The 22,563-nt window shown below is 34.0% G+C and overlaps 1 pseudogene; it reads left to right on the forward strand.

Moving 5' to 3' along the window:
- Nucleotides 1-9,150: 9,150 nt before the first annotated feature.
- LOC116564138 lies at nucleotides 9,151-17,599 on the forward strand (annotated as a pseudogene).
- The last annotated feature ends 4,964 nt before the right edge of the window (nucleotides 17,600-22,563 follow it).

Raw genomic sequence — 22,563 nt, forward strand, 5'->3', positions numbered from 1 at the left:
ATGGTTTAAAACAACACAATTGTAATATTTCTCATGATTCTGTGGGTTGACCAGTCTCAGCTGGGTGATTCTTCTGCTTTCCATCTTCTGTCCTATTTCATTCGTTTGTGGACTCAACTAGATTGAAGTGTCCAAGATGGCTCAATTCACACAGTTGACAGTTTATGTTGGCTGCTGGTTATGAGCTCAGGTGGGGAATTTGATTAAAAATACATCTACGTATATGGGCTTTGCATGTGGCTTTAATTTCTCAGAAAACGGTGATGGGCTTCTGAGAGGAAGCATTCTAAGACCAAATATTCCAAGAGAAGAAGGAAGCGCACCCTGTCAATCTTTTGAAAGTGCAGTACTGGAACTAGAATAGCATCATTTCTGCCTTTTTTTTTTTTGAGACAGGGTATTCTTCTGTCACCCAGGCCGGAGTGAAGTGGTGCTGTCATGACTCACTGTAGCCTTGACCTCCTGGGTTCAAGTGATCCTCCCATCTCAGCCTCCTGAGTGGCTTTCTGAGTGGCTGGGACGACAAGCACACATCACCATGCCCAGTTAGTTTTTCTCTTATTACTTTATAGCAGAGACAGGATCTTGCTTTGTTGCCCAGGCTGGTCTCAAACTTACGGGCCCAAGAAATCCTCCTACCTTGGCCTTCCAAAGTGCTGGGATAGAGGGGTGAGCCAGCGTGCCTGGCCTCTGCTTATTCTTTTGGTTAGTGACAGGACCAGCTCAGATTCAAGGAGAGAAAAACTAAACTCCACCATCTTTAATATACTGTACAATGTTATTTAAAAATAGGCATGAATGCGATAGCCTACACAATGTAAAAAAGAATTGCTAGGACAAACTAGGAAACTGCTATTTAAAGAAGAAGATAAAAAGGGAAAAATGAAAAGAATAAGAAATAATCAGAAAACTTTGAATTTATTATATGGAAATATTACATAAAATTTTATATAATGAGCAAAAAAGATAGAAAGATATGCTATAAAAATAACTGATAAAATAAATCTGATGTAATTATATTAATATCAGTCAAAGCAGATTTCAATCCAAAGGACATTACTAGATATGAAGAGAGACATTTTATTACAATTAAATATTCATTTACCATTTAAACTTTTCAACAAATTGATTTATTCATTACCCTCTACTGTATAGAAAAATGAATTATGAGTGTTTTTTTGATGTAATATGAAAGGTAAAACAATACAGCTTATAAATGAAAATATGGGAGGAAAAATTCATGACCTTGAAGGTCCTTAAACAGAACATAAAAAAAAAAAAAAACACTCATCATTAAGAAAAATTGGAATACATTGAATTACAGTAAAAGCAAAAGTTTTTGTTTAACAATTGACCCCATAATGTGGAAACATAAGCTAGTGGGTTAGGACATTTCAGTGCAAGGGTTTATGTCTAGAATATATAAACACTTTTACAAATTAATGAAAAAGACAGAAACCAAAGAGAAAGTCTATCTAATTAGCTATTTTTAGCCATATAAAAATGTAATCATCATCACTAGTCAAGAAAGAAGTGAAAATTAAAACCAGAAGATATCCCTTTATACTACCGGAGTGTCTAATGTTATAAAAACTGACACTATTAATTTGAGTGTATGAGGAACAATGAAAATTCTCATAATCTGCAGGTGATCAGTGTAAATGAGTACAACCAGTTTGACATACTGATTAGTAGTATCTACTAACAGTGAGCATATAGTCTAAGAATCTTATTCCTTAGTACTTGTCCAACAGAATATATGTAGATCAAAAGACTTGCATGAAATATTTAATGGAAGTATTTCTAATAGCACCTAATTGGAAATTATCCAATTGGCCATCAACAATAAGATGAAGAAATTATGGGAAATACATACAATAAAAAACTCAATATCAGTAACTATTAACTATAGCTTTATGTGAGTAACATGGCTTAATCTCAAAAACATAATATTGAGTGAGAAAAGCCATACTCAAAAAACACTGTCTTAGTCCATTTCTGTTGCTATAACAATACTGCAGACCGGATAATATATTTAAAGGAGAAAGAAGAGGCAGGGAAGTTAGGACATGGTGCTGGCATATACTCAACTTCTGGTAAGGGCTTTCTCACTGCATCATAACATGGCAGAATCTGGAGGGCAAGACCTTGAGTGTCAACTCAGGTTTATCTTACAAAGCCACCAGCCTGTCATGGAAAGGCCACACCCTGATGACTTTAATCCTAATTACTTCCTCATAGCACTCACCTCAAATTAACATATTAATTTATATTGTTTCCAACACATGAAATTTGGGAGACACATTCAAACCATGGCAAACACGTACCATAGAGCACCATAGAATACCATGAAATATCATACAGTTCATAAGTATTCAATATCGTTATAATTAATGATGGGGGCAGTGCAGTATTTTCTTTTTCCTTTTTTTTGTGACAGAGTCTTGCTCTTTCACCCAGGCTGGAATGCAGTGGCGCCATCTCAGCTCACTGCAACCTCCACTTTCCAGGTCTCAGCAATTCTCCTGCCTCAGCCTCCTGAGTAGCTGGAATTACAGGCAACAGGCTGATTTTTGTATTTTCAGGAGAGAGGGGGTTTCCCCACGTTGGCCAGCCATGAGGGCATGCTGAATTCCTGGCCTCAAGTGATGCACCAACCTCGGCCTCCCAGAGTGCTGGGAATATGGGGTGCAAGCCACTTCACCAAGACCGTATTTCTTGAGCTTGCTGATAGTTTTCTAAGTTTGCTCGTTTTATGATGATTCATGGGGTTTTTACCCTTAGGATGTTTGCACTTCAATAAAAAGCAAAAGAAGAAAGAAAGAAGAAAAAGAAAGGAATGTTTCAGAGTCTCTGTCCTGATTTTACTCTCTCCAAGTAGGAAACATTGTTTAACTTCTGTTCTTGATTATAACCCCGAAATTTATTCTTTCAATTGGGGGAGTGAAAATCCGTAAATGAGAGATCCATTCTGAAATCAAGGTCACCGGATATGAAAGAAATATAAATGAATAAGTAATTGTTATATTGGGCTCAAAATCAGTGTGTACATAGGAAAGTGTACTTATTTTTAATTTCCAGAGAATCTGGAGAATGTGGCATCACAGACAATTTAGGATATACAGGATATTACTTACCACAGTCACATTTCCACTATAATTTTTATTGGGGAACACAAGTTTATATAATTTATTTTGGAAAAAGAGTATAATTGTAGTGAGAGAAAATAATGTTAGCATTCGCTTGAATGTGTGGTCATTTAATATTAACCATGCAGAATACTCAGGGTTTAAAATGAGATATTTGTGGGAATTTTAAGTACAGTAAATTTAATAAAATCAAGGTGCCCTGTTTTACTAGCAAGTGTTAAGTTTTCCTCATCTAGTCCACACACTCAGCAATGTTAATGTTATTTCCCTATGGCTACAAAAATTTTCAGAAAAACCTTGATAAAAAGTCTGATCATATTCAATATAATACTGACACTTATGCAGTTAAGTATGGCTATGTGCTTTTTATTGACTCATTTCATGGTTACATAATAATTCTCTGAAACTTCCTGGAGATAGTATAAATTCTCTTCTTTTATATATAGAGAAAATTCTACTCAAGTTTTATTATAATAAAGGGGGAGAATAAAAGGACCCTTGGCAATTTCCACCCCTGAAAAAGATGTCTATTTATTGTTTGACATTTTCTTGACAGTAGGTTATTGAGCTATAATGTGGAAACTTGGCAGAAGATGCATAGATTTTTTTTTAGATTGTTTTTTATTGAACTTCTCATTTTGTGTCAAACAGCTGGAGGCTGGAGGAAGGATATGCAGTCTTAAAGAAGATGAGCTCTGATGGGACCTTGACTTCTAGGCTCTATCAAATGCCAAAATGATGAATTATTATGGGCAATAGAGGAGAATAATGGCTATTAAAATAAGGAAGATCATTTTTTTGTCTTGTTTAAAGGAGGTTTTGTGCACTAAAGGAGGCTCTTAATTACTTTAAAATTATAATAGCTTTAGCTAAGAAATTGTTTTTACCATAACTTCAAATTCTCACTATGGCTGTAGAAAATTTTTAAAATTTATTATGAATTTGTTTAATTCAGAAAAGTGTTTTACCATATATAACAAGAAATCTTATGGAAAATCAAATCATGAACCTGTCATATTTGCTAAGTTGTACATTTGAGATATGTCTATAGGGTCAAGCATAAATGAATCGTCTACACTTTTATTTAAGAAACTTCCATTAGTTCACAATTTTCTCTTGTTTATAAAATCACAAGGATTTAAGCTCCCGTTAGGGACTAGTAGTGGTTAGCTATTGTGATCAACTGTTGCCCATGTGTAGAACCTGTGTAGCTGGAAATCAGAAACCTTTGTTCTCAACTAAGTTCCCTTCCTAACTTTGCTTTTGCTTTTCCTTGCCCAACTTCATTCACTGTCATGACTCTAACCTAATGCAAGATAACTTTGCAGTCATCATTTTAAACAATACTTACACAGTGTAAAACTTATGCAAACTGGGTTTAACTTCTAGATAAGAAAACTAAAGATTATATTGTACATATTTGGATTATAAATGACACAGTTGGATAAAGCAATTTGAAGCAAAGTTTGTCTGATCCAGAGCCTATGTTTATTTACTACTTGACTCCTATGTTATTTTCTTTAGAATTTATATATATATATATATATATACACACACACACACTTTAAGTTCTGGGATACATGTGCAGAACATGCAGGTTTGTTACATAGGTACACATGCGCCTTGGTGGTTTGCTGCATCCATCCCCGAGTCATCTACATTAGGCATTTCTCCTAATGTTCTCCCTCCCCAATGCCACCACCCCCTGCTATCCCTCCTCTACACCGCCTCCATCTCTCGACAGGCCCCAGTATGTGATGTTCTTCTCCCTGCATCCATGTATTCTCATTGTTCAACTCCCACTTATGAATGAGAACATGCAGTGTTTGATTTTCTGTTCTTCTGTCAGTTTGATGAGAATGATAGTTTCCAGCTTCATCCATGTGCCTGCAAAGGACATGAACTCATCCTTTTTATGGCTGCATAGTATTCCATGGTATATATATGCCACATTTTCCTTATTCAGTCTATTTTTGATGGGCATTTGGGTTGGTTCCAAGTCTTTGCTATTGTAAAGCAGTGCCACACTAAATGTACATGTGCATGTGTCTGTATAATAGAATGTTTTATAATTACAACTCTTATTACTGCTAACAGGACACCTCAATTGTGTTCCCTCTGTGACTAGTGGTATCTATTTGTGACATCATTAATCATAGAAGTACCATTCAACTGGAGGAATGGGCTAAACTAAGTGCTTTTAGTGGTTGCAGATTACAGATTCATTATGAATTTTATGCTTTAAATATAATCAGGCCAACCACCAATGACAGTGACACAAGAGAGAAACCACCACAGGTTTGGAAGTAAACGTTTTTCCAAATATTACAAGAACTCAAATAAGTCCAGAAAGAATAAAAGATGGCACAGTTAGCTGGGGCCTGGAGGATGATGAAGACATGACACTTACAAGATAGAAAGGGATGATAATTGTGCCTCTAAGAAACATTTTTGAAAACTGAATATAGTAAAATAGAATGTGGACTTAAATGTGCAGAAGTGCATCCCCCTGTAATATTTAAAACAAAATTAATATGAATGGAGTTAATAATTCTAATGGAGTGGTGGGCCCAAGAAAACTGCTGGCAATTTTAAATATTCAGTACTAGAAAAATAACAGAATTCACATAGCATCAAAGTTGTCTAGCAAGAGGTTGGCACCTAATGATGTCTAAAGAAAATGTGAAACTTCCTTACTTATTGGAAGGACCATGTTATAATAAAATCAAAAAGAAAAGCTACAGGCCCTCCATTTCTATTTGGTTTAAGTAGTCTTCATTTTCCACAAAATAAATCCTTTAGATATGTCTTATAGGCCTCAAAGTACTGGAAAGGAAGCTGACATTCAAAGGTAATTTATCTTAAAATATTTTAAACACGATTTTTTTTGTCCATTTGAAATATATTTTTGCTATATAAAATTATCCCATGAAGCATAACCCTTGCTCACGTAGTTAAAATTCTAGGATCAAAAACTTCTAGAATCAAGAAAGCATTTAAATTTATTCCCATCATACCTGTGGAACACACCTAATACAAATGTGAAAAGACATATAGCACACTCACCTTGTTGCTAATGATTGCATTGCCTGGAGTCTCTCTTTTCCCTTTACCTCTACCTGCCTCCCTGCCTCCCTCATTGCCTGCAACAGCCCTCCAGCTTGGGCTGCTTGTTGATTAGTTATGAAGGTTTCAGGTCACAGCCAGCAGGGACTTCTGCTGGATGTGTAAGGTGTAAGGATATTTCATCTGCACCCCTGGTTTCTTTTCTTAGATTTTAATTGATGCCCCTCTTTTAAGTCATCTTTTCCCTACTTTCTTCCATTTACTATCCTTGGCTGAAGCATAGATTGTAAACACCCTTCTGCCTTGGGTGAGAATGATCAGGGCTTTTCTATCTTCTCTCCTCTCAGCTTTATCTTTTATTTAAGGGCACTGTTTTTATATTCCTCATCCTCAGTCCATTTTTATATTGTTACCACCCACCATTTTCCATGATACTGTTTTGTTTTGGGCAGTAGCTATTAGATAAGGTTGGAAAAAGTATCTGACTTCCCTTAATTCGTTTCAGAATGATATTTCCTTACTCTTTATTAGCCTGAGAAATGAATATTGAGTTCTCAGCCCTGCCACACTCTGCTGTTATCATCTGCTGATGTGATTTTTATCAAGCTCAGGTTTTGATATGATAAAAAGAACAGATACGAGTATTACTCAGACTTCCCACCTTTCAAAGCATTTGGTGGTTACACTTGAAGAAAAGACGACACATATATGCATACATGACTCCTCTGAATAAATAATCTTTCCTGTAAGTCCTTTTAAATATTGAAAAATTTAAACAAACAGGGGTCTCATTTGGACATCTTTGCAATATATTTGAGCCTGGTTTGGAATATGACAATTGGAACAAATAGAGCCTTGAATTTGGTGTATTCATAGGTGGTGGTGTTATTGCTTCTCGCAATACTCAGCAGGGATTAAGAAATAACTTGTACATGGCAGATCCTGGAAACTGATAGCGTTGACTTCCTGGCAAGTTGTAGTGTTTTCCACTTTTTTGTTCAGGACCATTAAATACTAAACATGTGGGATTCACCCTTAAATAAAATATATTTGTTGTGTTCAAATATATACATACATATATACACATACACACACACAGACACACACATACACACACACACACACACACACACACACACACACACATAAACAGATAAGAATGCACCCATTCTAGGCACATGGGAAAAAGGTTAATCAAGATCTAAATCTCTAAGTATTTATTTACTGAAAAGTATTTTCCATCTTTCAGCCTTGCTTAAAGGCTTAAATGCATCATGCTAAATTTTTTAATGCATCATGCTAAATCTGAAATTATATTCAATATTCATTTAACAATGAATTCATTTAATGATGAATGAATGAATTTAACAATAAACACATATAACACTTTAATGGGTCCTCATTATTTACATGAATTTCAAAAAAATCCATGATTCCACCCTTGCAGTTTATTAATCAGGCTGAATTTCAACAAGTAATTATCATCATATAATAATTAATATGGCAAATAAAGTAGAAAATGAAATGGGAACATGGGAACCCAATTCTAGTGGATGAGATAAGCACTTAACCATCAACAAAACAGATAGATAGGTTATTTACAATGTTAGAGGGTGACATATGCTTCCGATGACTAGAGAGGGTTGCATTTTAAATATTCTATTTATCAAATAAATAGAAATCAGGTCTTTTGCAAAGACCTGAAGGAGGGACAAGGGTTATTCAAGAAGTGGTTGGGCTGAAGAGGATTGCAGGAATGTAGGGAATCCATCCATGAGTCCCAGATGTTGGTGCACCAGAATGTATGAATCCACAAACCCCACATTGGGCACCAGGATGTAGAGAGCCAGCCCTACATCAACTGTGGGTACCCTGTGTTCGGTGATGACAAAGGAATGAGAAAAAGACAGATTGAGAGAAAAAGTGGGACTCGGGGGCCGTCACTTTATTACTCTGGAAGAAACAGCGAAGGCCCCAAGCTCTGATCATCCACACTATTTATTGATTACAATCGCTTTGATCTACAGGGTAGGGGTGGAGTGATGGTGGAGTGAATCAGTGAGCCGGAAGTGAATCAGTGAGCTGGAACTGGTGTAACATCCTAGGGACTGATAACAGTGGCAGTTTGGGAGTTTCGCAAAACAAGAACATGTGGTTATCTTTAGCCTATTATCTATGCATGGCTGATAGAACGTGGGCCTTACAGGGAGCCTACAAGTCTGACTACGTCATAGTGCTATGAAGGGGTTTTACATCCTTGAGCACAATGTTTATGGTAACAGAGCCGAGGTCACTCTGCACTGGAACATGAGGCATGAAGAGGCCTTCCTCTTCAAAGGCCTCCTGCGGCCTTCTGCAGTTTGTTGTTCCTTGTTTATATGTTACTCATAACCAATTTATGTAGGCACACTGTAAGTCCTTTCTCCTTTGTAGCTTTTCCCAACACAGGAAGATAGAAGAGCAGTGCCTATGATTTAGGGCCAGAGTGTACAAGGGATTTTTGAGGAATAGAAAGGATGCCAATCCTTCTGGAATGGAGTGAGCAAGAACGATGAGAATAGAAGAGGAAGCCAGAGACGTCATGAAGAACCAGGTCTTAGGCCATTATAAGAATTTGTCTGTAACTCTGAATAAAATGGAAGTTCCTTTAGGGTATTGAGCAGAAGAATGATATGCTCTCTGGTAGCTCTGTGAAAATGAAGACAGTGAGGAAGAATCAAAAGAGGAAGGCCAGCGAGAGAGTTTTACAGTAATTTAGGGACGAGAGATAATGATGACAGACCTATGGTGGGAGTAGTGGAGGTAGTGAGAAGTGAGTGGATTCTGGATACATTTTAAAGGATATATTTTAAAGAACACCTTGTTATTTTACGTACAGATGACACGGATAATCAAGTTTTTTTTTTTTTTATCTTTAGTATTTCATTATAGTTACATGACCACAAAAGAACTGATGCCCTGCAATGTATTACAAAAAGAGCAAGTACAAGAATGGAAGATTATGGCTATTGGTTCCAAAAATGAGTTGCTTGTAAGCTATCTTTCAGTGACTTTCAGAAATAATAAGGATGGGAGACATTTTGATGAATGTAGAAGTGCTCTAGTAGTAGATAACCCAGGGAAACGTTACCGTCAAATCCCTATTCCCTAGTAGGGGGTTCTAAATATATGTTGGCTAAATAAATGAATAAATGAGTGAAACAATCTCTTCATCAGTCAGTAAAAACAGCTACTATGTCAATTTTGTTAATAGTCAAGACACTTTTAACATGTAAGCTGAAACTAACAATATAAATACTTCAAAATTTTATACATATTTATATGTAGATGTTATAAAATATTTTTACAACGTTTTATTGTATTCAATTTTAGAATTTTTTCATTTAACTTTATTTAAAATATATTAACATTTAAAAAATTCTATATGACTTAATTTACTGGCTCAAACCAAAATATGTGTCTTTTTTAATATAATAATGCGGCAATTTTTAAGATCTGAAAGATGTCAAGAACATATATTAACCAGGTTTTAAATGAAAGATTAATAAATATATAACTCATGACAAGACATGTACCTAGTAGTAATCGGATATTTAAATAGATTATGTAAACTCTGTAAGTTTTATGCTGGGTTTACAATTTCTATCAGTAATTATTAGAGTCTTAAAATTAGAAATCTTGTAGTTTGTGTTTTATGCATGTTGAAAAATTCTTTTTTAAAATAGGTAAATTTTGTATTTCTAAAACTACATACACTAGTTAAATGATTTGACATGCAACACGTTTCTTTTTATTTCTCTTCATATTTGTCGTTCTAGTTATACCCAAATAAAATGATCTATTAAATTTACACCAAGTGGTATTAAACTGTGTAACAGGAACCTAGGACGTGCCAATGCATGCCGAAAGTGCTCAGAAATGTGGTGATGCTGCACTGCCAGTCTTAACACAAAGGGATTTTCAGAATTCCTAATATGATAGGCAAGGAAAACTTTTTCATGAGATGAGAGGAAAGGAATGATTCTGAGGTTATTTCTTAAAATGTTTTCTATCATCTTTCAACAACATCCCTGTATAATGATACAACCAAAGGAAGCTATCTATTTTTTTTACTTGGAAAGATAAAGGTGACTTTGTCAATGATTAGATATGCTCATGCTAGATAACTTGGAATTTATATTTTGAATTCATATTCCTGTAGAAAGAAAATTTACTAAGGCATTAATATAGTTCAGAAGATTTTCAGAGTTCAAATGTTTAGAATGATCTGCATCAGGTGTTAAATGTGGGAAAAGTGAATAGAAAGATTAAAAAGTAGACCTTAGTAGCTGGCAAATTTATGAAAATAATTAAAATAACATATTTTTTAGATCATCTCATAAATAATTACAGCAAGGATCATCACAGCACATTATTAATGTTAATATGTATTTGTATAAACATTTAATTTTTAAAGCTGAAAATACTATATATGCCAGTGAGGACTCTAGTCATTTTAAAAACAAGTATAAAACTTATAGCAAAAAAAAAATCTAGTTTATAAAAATAATAAATTATAATATCCTCAAATATTTCAACAAAGATATAACTGATCATCCACAACCAATATTCAATATTTCAGTAATTTCTGTGGAAATTCTTGATACTTTAAAACAAAATTTAAAAAGTTGTTTTAAGTCTGGATCACAACTGAGGTGTGAGAAAGTGGTTGGTTTGGTGGGAGTGTTTCAAAATGTTCCTGAAGTTGTGGAAAACAGAAACAGAACGAGTTGTGGGAATACACCGACAAGTTATAAATAAGTCATTGTATTTTTCACATTTTGATCTACAAAAGTTTTGTTTTCCCTTTTCTCAGCCAGAGCATACTTTACAGCTTATTGTATTTTCTACTGACTTTGAGTAGTTTGTTCTGGTGAATTTACCTTTAGAAAAATACAGAAGCTTTACTACTGGTTCTTCTAGACCATTAATCAACAATAGTCAAGCTAGAGACAAGCTATTGGTTGTCTAAATAAGGAGATAAATTTTAAACTTTGAAATAAGGCATTAATATAGTTCAGAAGGGACTCTTACATGCTGAAAGAATTCTCCCTCAGAACATCTATCATTTCACAATTTCATTCAGTTAGGAGTACACCAAGACATCTGATGACACTAACAATCGGTCCTTCACAAGATTGTAGAGCTTTACTTTCTTGTCAGAACCGATCAATGGCCTTCAGAACAAAAACTCAGCAGTACTAAAAACGAGAGAAAGGAAAAAGGGCATTTTGTGGCCCAGGATGCATTTCAATAAGCCTAACCTCTAAGTGACAGATGAAGAATTTAAGCTGCTTAGTATAATTCTACAAATGAGGTGTGTGAGAGAGGTTTTCATTAAAATGAGTCTCACTTCATACAGGCTTATGACTCTCATTAAAGGACTTGCAAATTGTAAAACTTCTCCAACAGAGTTTTTCACACTCACTCCCTATATGTTTATATAGGTATATGATATATGAATTTTACCAGGAAAACATCTTGAAAGAGTATTTGAACTGAAAAGTATATTCAAAACATGAATTAAACAAGAGTTCTGTTTGATCTTTCCTTGAGAGAAGTGCATTTACATTTTCAAATGTGATCATTTATTAAAGTGCCATAGTTTGTGTTAGACGTTGCAGAAAAGATCACGCTTGCTTGCTGGGGTACAGGCTTTATCGATGAGTGAATAGATCAACAAATGTGTCTTAGGGTAGATTTTTATTATTCAGAGAATCTCTTAATTCCTCAAAAAAGTTATAATCATTACAAACATGTTTTTGATGAATATATCCAGGGCTTATATTATAGTGAAAATCAGTATTTAGAAAGTCTAGATTAATATTATCATCCTGATGCTTGAATTATTTTGAATGAATTTTCACGTTTAAATTCCTCATTGTGAACTTTTATTCCTGTTGTGTTCAACACATTTATATTACTCTTTATAAATACACGTGTGTGCACACTACTTTCACAATAAGAAAATATGTCTTATGTCTGAGTATTTGAATACAGAGGAATATACAAAGCCTTACAAAGAGAAAACTGAAAATGAAATACTTCATATTACTCTTAGAAAATTGTTTTTTATTGTGGCAAATCAATGGAATGTTGTTTCATGTTTGCATAATGAAATAATTATCCACTTTTGTGTAGCTATTTTTAGTTATGTGAATAAACTTTACATGCCTTTTTAAAAATTCAATTTATATAATAAAAAACTAAATGACACTGAGATTCCATGACTTACCTTGGTGACTTTTACAAGCTGAAAGTTTTGTCCTGTGATTTATGTTTAATTATTTAACACATTAATAATATTTTAGATGTGGATTGTTGAACATAGGCATGGAGATTATTTAAATGAATATTTAATTTTTATTCACCTTGCCAGAAGACAGAACATGGGTTTAATCGTGTGATATGAAAAATAAAAAGACCAGTAAAAACGGTAATGTTAAAAAAGTTTTAAAATGAAATATATGCATCTTTTAGGCCATGGAATAAATAATAATTGGCTGAGTGTTCGATATTGTAGAATAAAATTTATAGTAAAATTTTCTCTTGTTCTCCTACTAGAAGACATTGTCTATATGTGATACATACACTCAAAATGTACATTTTAAGTTCCCGTTTTTTATTCTGAATATATAAAATAACATTGTGACTATTTTATATAGCAAATCTAGCACTGTATATACAATGGATATCTGATGAATAATACTTCTTTTGTATTTTTCTTCCATGTTGATTGCCACAAAAGCACTCTACAGAAAGCTACCATTATGGCAGGGTGGGATACTGACCCACTGATAGTCAGGATGTTACTGTGAGCAACATTCTTTGAAAATTGCAGACATGAATATTTTAATACTAATATGGAAAGAAGGGTGAAATTTATGGTGGCACTAGAGTCTAAAGCCTACAATTCACATTTATACTTACTGGATATTTTCCTATCTTCTTTGGAGTAAATTAGCAATTTAGAGAACATAGTATCTCACACGTACACATGTACACACACATACACACTGGAGTACATGTGTACCAGAAGCTTTATTATAACTATATTCTAGGGACTCATACAGGGTGAGTTAAGGATATACTTTTGCAAACTAAAACTTTGATTACAGTTCACAGGCTGAATTCTGTTCTATAGCAAATAGTTTTTAAAGAATCCAGTGTATTTAGAGCTATATTAAGTACTTTATAAATACACTGAATGGTTGGTGAGAGCTGACATGGGAACATCTACTCTTGAAAATTTGCAAATCAAGCTGTAGCACTTCCCTCAATGTCCATTTCACCCACCTTCTCTTTTAACTATTTTCTTTTCATGCTTTTTTCTCGTTCTCATCTTTTTAGCTTTAAAAACCAAAATTGTGATTGGTGGCATAATCAAGACTGAAGAATATTATTACCATTTCTGTTACTTTCCTTCCCAGACGGCCCCACACTTCCCCACACCAATCTTGCTTTGTCCCCTTTCCCAACACCCATTCTTTTGTACATATGACTTGATTTAAATTGTCCCAATTTTGAAGACACATTATAAATAAAGGCTTTCCTTCCATAGTAGGCTGCAATTTAAAGGAAGAGAAGAACCCTCAATATAAAACCTTTTGTGTGTGTGTGTGGAAATGGGGATAAATTCCTCCAAATTATTGGACTGAAATAATCCCTATAAACTCATCTATAATTTTCTCTGATTGGGTAAGATTATTTCTGTCCTATTCAGCTCAGTTACAGGCAAATTTAGTTTCAGGAACTAAAATTTGTGAACACTGGAATGTTTCAGGTACTAATATCTACATTTTATTATCTTATGAATGAACAGTATGCTTAATTAAGGTGAGTAGAATTGACTATGCCCATAAAAAGGAGTAAATGGTTATCTTCAGGTAGTTTAATTAATTCATGCTAGGCATCCAGTTTTTTCCCATAAAAATGCATGATTACTCTTCTATTTTAAAGTAAAATTCCAGATTTATTTTTTTTTAAAAAATGTCCACACACATCCACGGAAGAATACATAAAGAAAAACTCCACATAAAACGTTTATAATTAGATGGACTGTTAGAGAATTTTCTCCAGTCCAATCCAAAACTCAAATTCCCTCGAAGCTTTCTTAGCAATATGTCATGTAATGTTTAAGTTAGCTTTTTGAGGCACTTATTGCTTGAAAAATTTTATGGTTAGGAATTATACACAAATGTACCAAACTATTTTTTTTAGGAACTTTATGAAAAATAAGAAGTAGAAGTATATTGATATTATTGCTCTTTCTTATTTTTAAGTTGAAGAGAAAATTTAGATGCCATGGTAAGAGGCGCTGTTTTTTACAGTCAGTTTGCTGGGTGATATATTTATTTTGAACAAATATGCAAACTACTGGTAAGTGAGCCAGGAGCTTCTGAGTTTGATCCCAATGCTGTCGTTAATTTCCTCTGCTGTAATAAATATGTCATCTGAGCCCCGTCTGCCTTCATCTTCTTATCAGTAATACCAGAATAAGACTGTAGTACTTACTGACCTCAGAGGGGTAAAATAACAAATATTGTAATAGAAGAAATATACATTTAAAATGTCTGGAAAATTGCCTAGCTTTAAAAAATATATAGTAGAAAAATATGTATATATTTATTTTTTAAAAAGTTCTCTAGTAATTATCACAAAACAGAAGCCATGTATTTGTGAACTAAAAATGAACTGAAACATTTTATTGTAGAGCTTCTTAGTTTCCAATATGAAGACTTGGGGAAGCAATTTGACTCCTAACCTGTTGAACAATCCTGACATTTGTGAGATTTTCATTGCATTAAAAAAAATTGCTGCTGTCATTCTCAACAGATTCTCTAAAATTGGAAGATTTTGTGCATATATTGAAGAGTGGAAGTCTAGTGGTCAAAAATCTCTTTAAAGACAAAGCAAATAAATAATTTTAACAAAGTTAATGTAAACAATAAGAAAGACAACAGAAGACAGCACTTCAAGCCATTAATTGCAAAAGGGGCCTCAAAATTCATTAGGCTATGAATTTTGTTAAACTCTCTCTTGTTAAATGGTATTGGTCCTTCAGAAATGTATCTTGTCCAATATCATCTACAATAACTTCTCTTAGGGATTATTATAATTCAAGCCTTTTCTCTTGTGATATTCACTCCTTGTTCACTTGGAGACAAAGTGAATTAATTCTTCCCACACAAAGAAAATATCAAATTTCAAGAAACACAAGTTTAGTGTTTATATATGGTCATATAAAACACCCTTTGATTTAAAGATTTTTTGTGTGTGTTTAGATAATTTCCTGCCTGGAACTAAAGTTTATATTTTGTAAAAGGCTATTTTAATATTTTCCCTTAATGTAACTTGTGTAACTATGGATGAACCAGATGTCTTTGCAATTTGAAATTGGCTTATTAACTATAGTAAATTGGACTTGAAAGCTCCTTTATATCTAAAGCAGAATAAACATAGCATATTAATTGAGCTGGATAGGTTTTAAAGATTACTTGAAATTTTGTAATTGTGTAAATTATTATTTTGGGGATATTAAACATATATGTGAAATATACATATTATTTATGCTTCTTTATAATATCAAGTATTAATGACAAAGAAATTATTGAAGGTAGGAACCTTGGCTTATTGACTCTTTTTAGCCTTAGCACCAGCTGTTTTATGGTATTATTAAGCATCTAGAAAACTTTTGTTGAATGAATGAATTATTCATTTTGGACTATGTGTATCAGTTAATATTGGAAGGTTTAAACTACATGTGAATGCAATATGGGTTCCATAAAGTAGATCATTCAAAAACCTAAAATATGTTTAAAAATTCATATTCAGGAGTGATTTTAACCTCTACAGAAATTATACTTCTTCCAGAATAGAACGTAGTTCCTTTTTAGAGAATGAAAAAAAAGACAAAACATGAAGGTTAGAAATTTTCATATCTTAATCTCTAATTTGTTACCTACTACGTTGCCCAAGGCAAGGCACTGAACCTCTCATTTTACTCAATTGTGGGATAATAATACTTAGCTACATTATATGGCTATCGTGTTCATTAAGTAGACAATGACTGCAAACTTCTCTGAAGATTGTAGAATACATCATAAATCCTAAGCCAAATTCTCCCATTCAATACCTTCTACTGGGTTATAGACGCAGATAATTCTAACCATATTAGACATGTTTGTGAGGAGTAACTGATCATGAGACTTTGTGAGAATTTTTTGTGGACAGAATGTCCACCAAACAGAAACTAACATAACCTGTTGTTATGTTATTCACCAAGCAATAATTTTTAATTGCATAACAATTTTTAAGTGTTATGCAATTAATTATTGCTTGGTGCATAAATCAGAGCTAATGTTTTTCAGTTGCAGAAACAAGTCATAGAACTTCTAACAATCAACAAATGGTTGAAGAATCTGATTTGAGATACATTCATTAGCTTACTTCTTTCTGTCTACCTGCTGAGGAAGCATCGTCTCTCCTTCTACTACTGTCATGTCTAGTCAGAGTCTCCTAAAGAGCCCAAAGAGCTGTAGAAGCTCTTCATTGTATGATTGGGATTTGAAACAACCAATGAGAGCCTGAGACGCCATTTTGAGCAATGGGGAATGCTGAAGGACTTTGCAGTAAAGAGAGATCCAAACACCAAGTGGTCCAGGGCCTTTGGTTTTGTCACATATGCCACTGTGGAGGAGGTGGTTGCAGCCATGAATTCAAGGGCCACACAAGGTGAATGGAAGAGTTGTAGAAACAAAGAGAGCTGTCTTTAGAGAAGATTTTCAAAGACCAGGTGCCTACTTAACTGTGAAAAAGATATTTGTTGGTGGCATTAAAGAAGACATGGAAGAAAATTACCTGAAAATTATTCTGAACAGTATGGGAAATTTGAAGTGATTGAAATCGTGACTGACCAAGCCAGTGGCAAGGAAAGGGGCTTTGCCTTTGTAACCTTTGATGACCATGACTCCGTGGATAAGACTGTCATTCAGAAATACCATACTGTGAATGACCACGGCTGCGAAGTTAGGAAAGCCCTGTCAAGCAAGAGATGGCTAGTGCTTCATCCAGCCAAAGAGGTTGAAGTGGTTCTGGAAATGTTGGTGGTAGCTGTGGAGGTGTTTTTGGTGGAAATGACAACTTTGGTTTTGGAGGAAACTTCGGTGGCTTTGGTGGCAGTGGCTATGGCCATAATGGATTTGGTAATGATGGAAGCAATTTTGGAGGTGGTAGAAACTACAATGATTTTGGCAATTAATCACAATCAGTTTTCAAATTTTGGACTCATGAAGGGAGGCAGAAGTTCTGGCTCCTATGATGGTGGAGGCCAATACAGGTATTGATCGACTTACCACCTATGCAACTTACGACCATTCGACTTTATGACCACAAAAGCTAGCCACGACTGCTCCGCGTCTGGCAGCGCAAATGTTGCCCAGCTGGGCATACGACAGTGCGGACCAGCTTCCAGCAGCACTACCATCTCCGCGTGCACCACTTCAACTGTACATATAGCCTACCCAACTTCCGACCAAAATCGTGTTACGACCGGTCCGCGGTCCAGACCATGGTCGTAAGTCAAGCACTAGCTGTACTTTGCCAAACCACGAAGCCAAGGTAGCTATGGCAGCTCCAGTAGCAGCAGTAACTACAGAGGTGGCAGAAGATTTTAATTACTGCCAGGAAACACAGCTTAGTAGGAGAAGAGAGCCAGAGTAGTGGCAGGGAAGCTATAGTTTACTACAGACTTGTGAGCTCCCCCAAGCGCAGTGATGGTAGGGCCTAGCTGCTGCAAAGACATGGTTTAGACAATACTCATTTGTATGGGCAAAAATCTTAAGAATTGTTTTTGTGAGTAATTGTACAACAGGTTATGTTAGTTTCTGTTCTGTCTAACGTGTAAAGCATTCTAACAAAGGGCTTTAATGTAGATTTTTTCAACCATGCTGTTGATTGCTAAATCTAATAGTCTGATCATGATACTGAATAAATATGTATTTTTTTAAAAAAATTGATTTGAATATTGTGTTTAGTAGTTAACAACTGAAATATGTCGGATGGATTTAAAATACATTTAACAATTATATTCATCAGATGACTGATAAATTAGAATTAGATTCTGTGGTGAGTTGCTGAATGCCCAAAATTAGAGTATCTAAATAAAGCATATTACTTATTTTCAGTGCCATGCACCCCCCATCAAGAATTCTATTACTCTCAGAGGTATAGATATGGTGGTACAAGTCAGCAGTCCTGTAGTCTCTTTATTAACGTACACCCAGAGACTATTAAAATATATAGCCATATCTTAAGATATAAAGAGCTACAGAATGTCTACAAAAAGAAGGAAATTACAGGTTAATTTTTTTAGTACAGTGCTAAATGCTTGTCACATTATAATTAAACAAAATACCAATAATAAATTAAATAGTTAAAAACTGGTTTGTTTATTCTTACTGAATTACTTTCCCAAAAAAGAACAATGGTCTTAGAGTAATGAATGTAGAAGTCTAGGTCAGAAAATTATTAAATGAGTAATTATAATTTAAATCCACTGGAGTGATTCTAATTGGACGGTTTTGTTGGTTAGCATATGATATTCTCAAAGATAAGTAGATGTGCAATTCTTGCATCAGAGGGCTGGCATTATGTTTCATGATTCTACACAGGATTCTAGGCTTTAGCAACCTGTCTTAGAAATAATTTATTGTGCTAACAAGATTTACTGATTAGAGATACTTGATGTGATAATGAAAAATTTATTAATTCCACTGGGAAAAGAGTTCAAAGCCTTACTGAATTTAAATAAATGCAGGACAAGAGAAAAAGTCTATATTTATTGAGAAGCTACTGTGTGCCACATATGCCTGGTACCTCTTCACATGATGCCCATTTATTTATGACAGTGCTTTTGATCTACCTCATAAGAGTACCATCATAAACAATTTATAATTTGTTCAACTAAACATTTGGAAGTACAAAATGTTTAAACTATATGAATAAAATGTTACAGCATACCAAATCACATACCCAGAATTCATAGGTGGATATGTTGACTCCCAGTGAGTCCAACATATCCACCTATGACACCTACCGTGACACAACCCAAAGGAGGTCTGGGAATTTAATTTTTGTATTTGAAGATGCCTTATAGATGTCAATAAATAGCACACATATTTTACAAATATAATAAAAATGCTAAAAGTCCATATTATAAGTATCCTAACATTTAATTATTATAAGTATCTCAAAACATTAATAAGTACAGTAGTTTAATAAGAGTTCATTTCTTTTAACAAAAGTACATTCTTCTAGTATTTGCTTTAGGTTTGTTTTAGAGGGGATCTTTAATGGTAAAATAAAAGGAGGTATTAAACATTTCTTAAATATCCACACTCATTCACACATCAATTAGTGATATAGAAATGTTTATCTTTAAAATTTTGGAATATTTGTTTGAGAAATATTTATACTCAGATTTGGAGAAAGTGCCTCAAAGTAAACTCCATTGTGTTGTTAATGGATGAGCAAATTGACACTACCTTTTAGGAGGGGAATGAGCAATATTGCAAGAGTGTTAATAATTTGTCTACCCTTTGAATCATGGCCTTTTCATTCTGTTTTAGGAATCTGCTATATGACAAATCATTGGATAGTAGAACAGACTTATATACAAGGTTAGCCATCAAAGCATTATTTAAATTAGTAAATATTATCAGAGTTAAATATCCAAAAAAGAAAAACAACTTTCTAGATTATAATATAGCCAAGTTGTAGAATATTGTTAAATTGTTAAAATTATGTTTTAATACTATTTAATAACATGGTGAAATGCTACACAGTGAATTGGAGAGCCTGCCAAGATCTTATAAAAAATTTGGGACACTATTTTTTATGCCAGATATGCACTATGATATTATATTATACAAGAAGTGGAATTCACAGGTTATATCACCAAACTTTCTCTAAAGGAAGAGGATTTAAGAAACATATTTTTCTTCCTTTCAGCATAGCTGTATGTATCAAATTAGAAGGTTCTTTAAAATAACACCAGTGATTTCTTCACCTAAAAACGGTTTGGCTACTACAATATTTTATTCTGTATATATTTAGTACTTTAAGACTGTCAAGAGTTTGAAATTTTGAAAAATATGGTTTCCAGTCTTTTGCAGTTGATATCTTTTTAGATGAACTTGCTCAAATAATTTCATCTTTCCCTGTGCCTCGGTTTCCACAGTACAAGACAAAGACATTAATGATAAAGTACCTCCCAGGGATGTTTCAGAGCATTAGCTAATGTTTGTAAAGCCTCCATAGAGAGTAGGGGATGAATAATGAAATAGAATCTCAATGTAGTGTTATCATTCTCATCTTTCTCATTAGTCTCTGAGAGGCTTCATGCCAACTTTAAGTATTTTGGCTGCCAGAATGAAGGGTTTCTATTTTAATTTTGCCTGGAAAAGTGAGCATTGCTTGAACATCTGGGGTTCACCCCGGCATAATTCCAATAATGCTTCTACAGGATCAGATATGTGAAGTGTGATGGCCCGTGCACAAAGGAATTCATATCTAATTTTAGGTGTGCTGTTTCAATTTATAATTTAGCTTACAGTTTAAACCTATTAGGAAAAGCAGAATCTAAGTAACATGTTTGAGATTTATTTGAAGTTTTTATGTGAGAAATTTTTTGCTTAAAACTGAATTACATTAAAACCATATCTACAGGGAGTGGGTAAAAGGAATGGAGTTAGGATTTTGGCCAGCTCCCTTTACCCCATTTTTCATGGCCAAAACATGTACACATGTATAAAAATTGTAAAAAAAAAAAAAAAAAAAAAAAACCCTAAAAAACATAAAACAACATTATTTCATTCACTCATTCATTAAAAAATGTATTTTGAAGGTTCTTATTATATGCCAAATGGTAATGGGGATATAGGAAAGTACAAGCCAATGAAAATGCTAACCCATGGAGTACACATTACAGTAATGCCTAGAGATCCAAGATTACTTGATCTTATTTTTATGTAATTCCTGTGCCAAATTATCTGCCACTCAGTGCAAGTTTGATGAAAGACCAAGACTGAGTGATTCAAATGCACCAAGGCTGTATAGACACAGTCAAGATTTTCATTTACATTAACCACATTTCTGATGACTTACTGGAACTGGGCTATAATGGGCCAATCAGAATTAAATAAATATTAATTTTTGAAATTAGTTTTATGTTTCCTTTTTTATTAATTATAATACCTCTAAGAATGAAATACAAAGCATATAAACATAAATTTATAATAGGTGATATTTTCTCAGGATATAGGAAATTAATTTTCATGAGTGTGAAGTAAGGAAGCTGAGAGGGAATAAAATATAATAAAATTTTATTAAATTGACTTAAGGAGTATAGTTAATGGTCTAAATATCTGTGTCTCAAATTGTTCTTCAGTGTAACCCACTTAAAAACTTTCTATAACAATGGAAATGTGTGTGTGTGTGAACCCATGTGTGGCTATTAAACACTTGGAATGTAGGTAGTACAAATAACAAATGTATTTTTAATTTTACTTTAATTACTTTAAATTTAAGTAGACATGGCTTTCATATTGGACAATCCAGCTATAGAAAAAAAAATGACCAACAACTAAAAGAGGGGCTTTTCAAACATTTCTATGTGACAATCAAAACACAAGTATCATTGATTATGGTAGCAACAACTTTGGAAATGATGGATCATAGCCCAGTCGCTGGGAGCTGAGAAAGTGAACAGGCCTGTGATTAAAAGATCCTACCAAAGAATGAGACAGACCAGGGTTTAAATTCTAATTCCAAAACTTCTAGCTGTATGACCTTGGGCAAATTAACATACCCTAACTACATTGTGAGACAGGGATAATAATACTTATACCCATATCAAAAGTTGTCATGAGAATTAAATAAAACAGGTGGAATGGCTGGCATTCTGTCACTGCAGCCTATGTGATTGCTATTATTACTATTATACTGTTATTATCCTATCTGATGGTTTCTCAAATGATATGTGTATAAAGTGAAAAAGATGATAATATGACTCGTTATTTGTTCTGACATTTATTTAGTCCAGAGCTCTCACCACCCATTGCTCCCTCTCCCTGGTAAAATCTTATTATTTCATCAAGCCGTGATTAAGCAACTTACACTGAAGGTTTACTTGAAAACAGTAGAGAAAAAAAGTAACTACTCCAAACAGGGTGATTGTAGGGTGCCTGCATGCTATTTTGTGGTACTTTGTTCATAATTGTTGCCATGCTGTTTAGGATACACTATTTGG

This window comes from Sapajus apella, unplaced genomic scaffold (assembly GCF_009761245.1).
Source record: "Sapajus apella isolate SASKATOON/1434 unplaced genomic scaffold, GSC_monkey_1.0 scaffold36, whole genome shotgun sequence".
NCBI lineage: Eukaryota > Metazoa > Chordata > Mammalia > Primates > Cebidae > Sapajus > Sapajus apella.